Here is a 7,677-nt window from a genome sequence, read left to right on the forward strand (position 1 = left end):
AATCCAAAACCAGGAGCAAGGAGACCATGCAGCACCTTCCATCATAAATCACATGAATTCACTAGCACATGCATATGACACACTCACGCATGCACACATACATGCATCTGCACGCACATCCTGAAAGAGCAAGTCTGGAAGTGGAGGTGGTCGGCAGCTGCAACCTGGGCAGTGTTTCAGCAGCTCAAAGTCTCCTCCGGGCACTGTCAGCATAGCTTGGTTCTCTCCACAAACACTTGAGTTTCCACTCAAGCTGTGGAGCTCTGTTAATACCCATCAGTCCCAGACAGAAGCTCTTACTCCCTCTAGAGACTGGGGGGCGGGGGGGGGGGGGGGGGGGGGGAGCACTGGAGATGCAGTCTACTCCACCTGAGGTTACCTGAGGGTGGATTTGTTTGTTCCTTTGTGTTTATCAGTGTTGATCACAGGATATGGGAGATGGAGTCAGGGAACTTCGGAGTATGAAAAGCAATGCTTCTTCCAGGGAGGGGCAGCCACGAGCACTCAGCTTCTTTTGGAACATTCCAGAAGGCAGTACGGTTATCCCTTCTTTTTCACTGTGTCCCTGCCCTCTGTCCTGGGACTGAGGACCGTAACAGAGCAGGCAGTGCAGCCTACAGACATGCTTGCAAGATGCCTCTGCCATCACCTTCTGGAGAAAGATAGGGACTTCACTAACAGTAAGGCAGAGTTGATCGCCCAACTCGGGTATCCTGGTGTGTGGACACTACCTTACTCCTGTGCGTGGAACTGACCTGGGGATGCATCAATACTACGCCAATAGCTAACAATGGCTGATCATGTTTGTGGGGGCAGCCTCTCAGGTAGGGTTATTTGTCACACAGCAGTAGCTGGCAGTTGGAGAATATTCTACTTTACAAGGCATATACATATGGGATATATCTCTATATATCATATGTGTACGTTTGTATTATGAATCTTGCTTTATGTAGCCCAAACTGTTCTCAAACCTGCAATCCTCCTGCTTTAGCTTCCTGGGTGGTAGGATCACTGCCACCAATGTGCCACCACACCCAGCACATTGTTCATCTTGGGTCAGTGGGTTTGTTTCATTATGCCAGCATTTGTCTCTTTCCTCCAGAGCCCAGAGCAGCCAGGGTCTGGATTCTGCGTCCTGTCAGCTCGCTCTTTGTAGCTCTTAGAGTCTCTTTAAATCTGTCTCCTTGGGAAAGATTAAGGAGAAATCATGGTCCTGGGCCTCAGGGAGGCGGTTGTTTAGGGAGAGGGCGAGTGTGTGGCAACCGAGGGGGTTTATGAACGGTGACGGATGTCACAGACCTCATGACAACCCTACTTTTCATCCCTACCCTCCACTCCAACTCTGCTCTTTCAACAACTCTCCTCTTCCCCATCCTCCTCCCTTCTCTTCCTTCCTCTTTCCCCAACATCCCTTCCCTTTCCCACCTTCCTCCCTCATCCCTGTCTAGTCTTCCCACTCCCCATCCTCCCTCCTCTAACTCTACCATCCCTCCTCCCTCTCCTCTTTCCCACTCCCCATCCTCCCTCATCCTCTCTCCATATCCTCCCCCCTTACCTGCTGTCTCCAGCAGTATCCTTCCTGGCTTCTCTCCAGAGGCAGCCTTCCTGGACACACATTTGTGTGACCATCTTCACAGCAGTAGCTGAGACAGAGGGGACCAGGCAGTCATTCACAGGTGAGTGGAGAAGCAGTGTGGCCTGCCTACACAGCAGAATGCTGTCCAGTCTTGAATGTGAAGGGAGTCCTGCCAGCTGCAACAGGCCGAAGCTGAGGACACTGTGCTGAGTGAAACAAACCAGACATGCAAGGAAGAACAGCTGGAGGATTCACCTCTTGCCTGTCCCCACAGTCATAGGGACAGAGGCAGGATGGCCGTGGGCTGAATGAACATGGTACCTTGATGGGGCCTGGGTCTCAATGTGGAAAATGAGCTGGATGGTGGGGAGCATGCTTAACCCCTGGACTGGATACTCAGAAGTGATTAAAAAGCCAACTGGGGGCTGGAGAGATGACTCAGTGGTTAAGAGCACTTGCTGCCCTTCCAGAGGACCTGAGTCCAGTTCCCAGCACCCATGTCTGACGGCATACCACCACTTATGACTCCAGCTCCAGGGGATCCAATGCTTTCTTCTGAACTTTGAGGATACATACATATACATACAAACACACACACACACACACATAAATAAATAAATTTGGGGGTTGTTCAAGATAGGGTTTCTCTGTATAGCCTTGGCTATCCTGGAACTCACTCTGTAGACCAGGCTAGCCTCAAACTCAGAGATCTACCTTCCTCTGCCTCCCAAGTGCTAGAATTAAAGGCATGTGCCACCACCACCACCCAGCTTAAATCTCTAAAATCTTTTTAAGGCAAACATTACGTTTAATACAGAAAGTGGCAATTCAGCCTCCTGATGCCGATCTCTCTGCCTGACAACAGCTACAGCTGACAGAAAGATCTGGAATCCAGAGTCTTCCTGGCAAAGTCATGGGTACACCTATGAGCTCCCCCGAAGGTTCTCCCTCCTCACTGGCTTAACTCAGAAAGTCATTGTCAAGATGACTCAACTAACACTAAGACCTTGCAGTCAAAGTCTCCCTGACACCCTTTCCCCTACAGCCCACCTCACATGGCAGATATAGAAAGAGGGCTGTCAAGTGTACACCCTGGGGGAACTGCTATCCTGACAGACAGAAAGTTGGGACAGAGTGGGTGGGATGTGTTTAAGTGCTGATGGTGTGGAAACAGCTGGGGAAACAGATGAGCAAAGAGTGGGAAAGAGTGGGGGTGGGGCGCAGCAGCTGGGGCTGGCTCACCCCCCTTGATGCCTCTGTACTTCTAAGGGAGGGCCAGAGCCAGCCTGGCAGGGGGCAGGACACAAGCCCCAGGCCTCAGGTGCTCAACAGAACAGCCAGTGATGCAGAACTCAGGGAGGCCTTGACTCAACATCCCTAGGTTGCTGAATCCTGCCAGCAATGCCTGCTTGGCCATCCGCTCTGCTGACTCAGCACGGGCCGTGTGTCCTTGAGCAGGCTTCTCTCTCTCTCTCTCTCTCTCTCTCTCTCTCTCTCTCTCTCTCTCTCTCTCTCAGCCATGACCCAATCTAGAATAATAGGATCTACATCTAGAAGAGAATACACGTGTTTTAATATGTCTAATACATGTTCTATGCTTGGCCTGGCTCCTGGCATAGAGTGAGTGCCCAATAAGCATTAGTCACTGTGGGACAGCTGCCACAGGCCTGTGGGTCCTTACTTCTGCTGCCTGTGTCTTTGTGTGACCCATGCCCCTGAATGACTCACTTCTAACTGGTAGCAGCCAAGCTGACAGGACACCACTGGCAGTGACCAGCTGCCTCACGCCACCTTCTCCTTGATGCCCTCTTACTCTGGCCCTTGGGCTCACTGGCTCTGAGGACCCTAGTGAATAGGTCTGAGATGATCACCGGTATGTAAAACCCATGGTGCACAGGCTGCCTGTACCCCAGGATAGCTAGAAATAAGGGCTAATACAAAATCATAAAATGGAGTTAAAACATTTTGCAATTTTTTTCTTTCCTCCTTCCCTCACTCCCCCCCCCCCCCCAATTCAGTTGCAGGGCTCTGGAGTGATAATGTATCTGTGAAAAGCCAAAAAGGTTGGACATCCCTGCACATGTGACTGGAACCGCCACTGATCTTGAAGAATTAGCCATATGCATAAGAGCTTGGAGGAGGAACTCTCCATAGCACCTTGGGATGACCTAGTCTCACCAGGACCAGAAAGTTAGTGAAGTGCTGTCACCCCCCAGATTCTCACCCACCAATAGTTGTACAACACAAACATGTTGCTGTGTCACTAACTTTGGGTAATAACACGCTGGCTGGAGGTCTAACCAGGACTGGAACTCCATCCTTTATTTCCTCTCCACCTCTCTGCTAGGCTGTGCTGGCCAATGCTCCTCCAACCCTCCATTACATCTCTATCATTTCCTGCACAGCACTAGATGGCATTATCATCTGGTGCTAGCCTAGATCTGCTCTGCCTTCTTGGCAGGAGCACTCCCCAGGCCTGTGGTTGGGACCCTCAACTACCGCAGCTGTCTTTGGAGAACAGCTCCAACCCCCACCACTGAAATTCCCAGAGCCTTGGCTCCTCCCCACTGTTCCCTGAGTACTGAAATGTGGAGGTGAATCCATCTGAAGATAACTGTCAGCCCTGGCCTGGAATCTGATCTCCAGCAAAAAGTCTGGATTCAGGCCCTTCCATGGTCTTACGGCTAGGCCTGGAGCTTTGAGTGCCAAGACTAGGCCAGTCACTGGCCAGTTGGAGGGGAAGAAGGCTGGGAAGGAATCCTGATGTGAGTCCAGGTCCAGCTCTACCCCCAACAAGCTGGGCCACTTTGGAATAGTTCCTGCCTGTCCTGAGCTTCAGGCACCGTTTCTTCAGGGGTCTGTTGTAAAATGCTTAAGTGAGGTGATGTGTGTGAGGGTCTCTTTTTTCTGATCTGTCTGGCTCCAGGACTGATTACTTCCTACAGACCAGATACCATGCCAGGCTGTACATCTCTCAGCCTGTGAGGAATAGCATTGCCATTCAGTCTTCGTATGGCTTGGGTTTTATGAGCTAGCTCCCCTGTCCCTGGGTTCTAAAGGGCAGAGAGTGGTCACTGTACGCCGCGGAGCGCTGCCAAGCCTGAGCCCTTCACATCATTCTTGTTTTGTCACGGTGTTGTCGTGTTTTAAAATAGTGGCTTTCATTTCCCCCTGCTGCCCTCTGAGAGGCAGGCCTGATGCAGAGTATAGGGAATACAGGCTGTAGATCAGGAGCCTCAGTGACATTTAGACCCATTAATCCATCAAGGGAAGCTGTGCCACCTCACAGAGAGAGAGACTTAACTCCCCTCCCTGGTGCTGGAGGCTCAGGAATCACTTGCAACGTATCTTGGCAGTTCATGGACCAGCTGCACAGCATCCCAAAAACAGACCAGGGAATTTGGTGTCAGGTGTTCTGGCCTTTGCCTGTCCCCAGATTTTTTTTAGGAGGAAGAAGATGACTGAATTTTGCAAGAGAAATTGAGTTTCCATGATAATACACAGTATATCCTAGAGTGGGAATCTCCTGAAAAGCCAAGTCCACCTCTAGTCTCCAGCATTTAGCTGTGGGCCTGTGAAGAGGATTCAGCATGGACATGGAAAATGAGTGTGTCTATGTCTCTCTGTGTGTATCTGGGTATAATAGATGGGGGTCAGTAGATGGGTGGATAGGTGAGTGGGTGGATGGGTAAATGAGTAGGTAAGTAGATGAATGGGTGGGTGGGTGGGTGAGTGGATAGATTGGTAGATGAATGAATGTGTGGATGGATGGATGGTTGAGTAGGTGAATGAATAGGTGAGTAGCTTTATAGATGGATTGATGAATGGTTGAATGGGCAGGTGTCTAGATGTTCAGTTGGTATATAGGTGTGTGGGTGGGTAAATGGATGTTGATAGGAATGGGTGGTTGAATGAGGAGCGGGTTGGTGAACATATCTGTAGATGAATGAATAAACAAATTGCTGGCCAAAAAACAGAAATTCTTTTCTAGAGCCAATAAAACCATATAAGATTAAGATGACTGTTGAGATCAGGCTACCCCCACTCAGTTATTCTGTGTCCTATGAAGCGGTGATTTGGTCCTTTAGAGTAAGCCTTGCTCAAAGAGGCTCTTTGGTTTTTTTGGGGGGAAAGGGGTGTTGACACAGGGTTCCTCTGTGTAGCCCTGACTGTCCTGGAACTCTGTAGACCAGGCTGGCCTCGAACTCAGAATTCTGCCTACCTCTGCCTCCCCAGTGCTGGGATTAAAGGTGTGAGCCACCACCACCAGGCTTGAGACTCCATTTATCAGCAGCTTTTTCATCCATTTTGAGGGTGGAACGTTACTGTGCCTGGGGTGGGGGGTGTGGATCTGCAGGCAACACCATCTATCTGGTACCACTGAGGCAGCACAGACTGCTCATGGCTTATTCCTGAGAGTAGAAAAGGAGCCACCCTATAGGTTTATAGGGTGACTTGAGACTGTAGAGTACATGGGAATATTAAAATTATATGAGGAAAGCCAGGCCCAAGAATGTATCAGGCTGGTCTACTGAGTGAGATCCAGGACAGGCACCAAAACTACACAGAGAAACCCTGTCTCGAAAAACCAAGGAAAAAGAAAAAGGAAAAAAGAAGAAGAATGTACCAAGCACACCAAACAGTAGAGTTTGGATCCCGTAGAGAGGACCTACTGTTCTTACTACCAGACAGTTCTGGCCTCTCACCTTACAGCTGGGCTCACAACCCTGGTTCTCCTGCAGCATCAGAAACAGCTTCTTTTGTGGACTGATGGTTGAATATGTTGGTATGCAGAGGCTGGTTGGTGTGTAGGCGAGTAGGTAAGATGGATGTTGGTGGATGGTTTTGAGTTTATTGTCTTATCAATACTGATTCTGTGTGCATTCTCTCAGCCTGCTTCTGAAACCTCTTGAACTCTTCTGTGGTGTCTTTAACTTATATTCATACTCAAATACCCCCCCCACACACACACACACTTGCTATGTGCTGTATGATATGAGAGTTAATATTAGTAATTATGAATGTAGTAAGAGAGCCTGCATTCACCCTGGTCAGGCTACCAACATAAGCAGGATTACCTGTCAAGTTGCTATCATTGAATCCACTGGATCTTGTGAATTTATCATTATTCAATACATTCTGACATCATGGGAAGACACACATGTCTGTTCAGGGTGCTTGCACATCCCACTCACAATATTGACACAAATCCATTGGCCATCTACATAGAAAGATGCCAATGAAAGGAAGCTGTGTAGAAAGGAACATGTTTCTTTCGCAATTGTGAAATGCCTCTAGTATAACTCATTGATTCCTGGGCCACTAAACAGGTCTTTTCATGGACAGCACCTCTGAGCTCTAAAGCCAAGATTCAGAACCTCAGAGGCCCCTGCTAAAGGTTATCTTTTCCCTTGGATGAGAGCTGAATGTTATGGACCCTCTCTCATAGTATACGCTGTACCAACCACAAGACTGTGAGCTTGTGTGCTGGGATCAGGACAGCAATGGACACCGGAGCCTCCTCCTGGGTAAAAATGAGATAGAGACACACAGAGCTCACAGCAGTGATTTCAATGAAATCACCAAACCACAGCATTGGAAGGCCACAGTCAGTGTTATAGTAGCCAGCACTCAGGAAGCAGGTCAGGAAAACAGGCATTTGAGGCCAACCTGCACTAGTGTCTGTTAGGACACAAGCCTGCATCTTTAGAGCGAATCCCACAGCCTGAATCAGGCCATGTCTTCTCACAACTCTCTGAGATGGAGTTAAAAAGGAGTTTGTGTTGTGATCTGGCAGTTCTCAATTTATGGTACCCGACTTCTCCATGTTCCCTGTCACATATACTATGCTGAACTAAATCTGAGGTATAAAACCTTCCCACCACCCCTAAAAGGCTATAAAAAAATCAGATCTTCTGGGCATGGTGGCTCACGCCTTTAATCCTAGCACCTGGGAGGCAGGAGCAGGTAGATCTCTGAGATGGAGGCCAGCCTGGTCTACATAACAAGTTCCAGGACAGTCAGGGCTGTCCTCAAGATCTACCTGCTCCTTACAAGCTTTTACAGGGAAGCCTGTCTTTCCTTTAAAGCCCCATCATGTT

Source organism: Peromyscus californicus, unplaced genomic scaffold (genome assembly GCF_007827085.1).
Source record: "Peromyscus californicus insignis strain IS unplaced genomic scaffold, ASM782708v3 Scaffold_3__1_contigs__length_106647218, whole genome shotgun sequence".
Classification (NCBI taxonomy): Eukaryota; Metazoa; Chordata; class Mammalia; order Rodentia; family Cricetidae; genus Peromyscus; species Peromyscus californicus.